Here is an 802-nt window from a genome sequence, read left to right on the forward strand (position 1 = left end):
GGATAGAGAAATACATCAGTAATGAAGGAGAATTAATGATTAGCTTCCTCCTGCACGTCCTTAACCCCACCAACTGAGAAAAGAACGTACAACCCATGTGTGTTCCCTGACCAGGAATAAAACCATGACCTCATGGCTCATAGGTCAATGCTTAAGCATTGAGCCACACCAGCTGGGCTATATTACTAGTATTTAATTTTTTTTAAAAAAAGGGCTCGGCGGCTCCGGGGGCGGCAGCAGAGGTGGCGGATACCACTGGCAGGCAGTGGCCAGGAGTGCGCCGTGGCTGGACTGGGCCATGGTGCCCACTGCTGCCTGTGCTTACTTCTGCTGCTCCTGCTGCGGCAGCCGCCACTGCAGCCGCCGCCCCTGCCCCGAGGATGCCTCCAGAGCCAACTCGCACCGCTACAGTCTACTGGAACCACAGCAACCCCAGGTTCCACTCGGGTGCGGGAGACGACCCTGGGGGCTGCACGGTGGAGTGAGCATCAATGACTCCCTGGACATCTATTGCCCACACTACGGGGCGCCGCTGCCTCCAGCTGAGCGCATGGAGCACTATGTGCTGTACATAGTCAATGGCGAGGGCCACGCCTCCTGCGACCACAGGCAGCGCGGCTTCAAGCGCTCGGAGTGCAACCGGTCCGCATTGCCCGGGGGCCGCTCAAGTTCTCCAAGAAGTGCCAGCTCTTCACGCCCTTCTCCCTCCACCCGTTTTCCACCCCCCTCCACCCGTTTTCCACCAACCAGCTACCCTTTCTTCCCGCGTTTCAGATGGAAATGCAGATTGTTAACCCTGGAT

The 802-nt window shown here is 57.9% G+C and overlaps 1 pseudogene; it reads left to right on the forward strand.

The window, feature by feature from the left end:
- Window positions 1–262: 262 nt before the first annotated feature.
- Window positions 263–789, forward strand: LOC102767352 (annotated as a pseudogene).
- Window positions 790–802: the final 13 nt, after the last annotated feature.

Source organism: Myotis davidii, unplaced genomic scaffold (genome assembly GCF_000327345.1).
Source record: "Myotis davidii unplaced genomic scaffold, ASM32734v1 scaffold13087, whole genome shotgun sequence".
In the NCBI taxonomy this organism is placed as follows: domain Eukaryota; kingdom Metazoa; phylum Chordata; class Mammalia; order Chiroptera; family Vespertilionidae; genus Myotis; species Myotis davidii.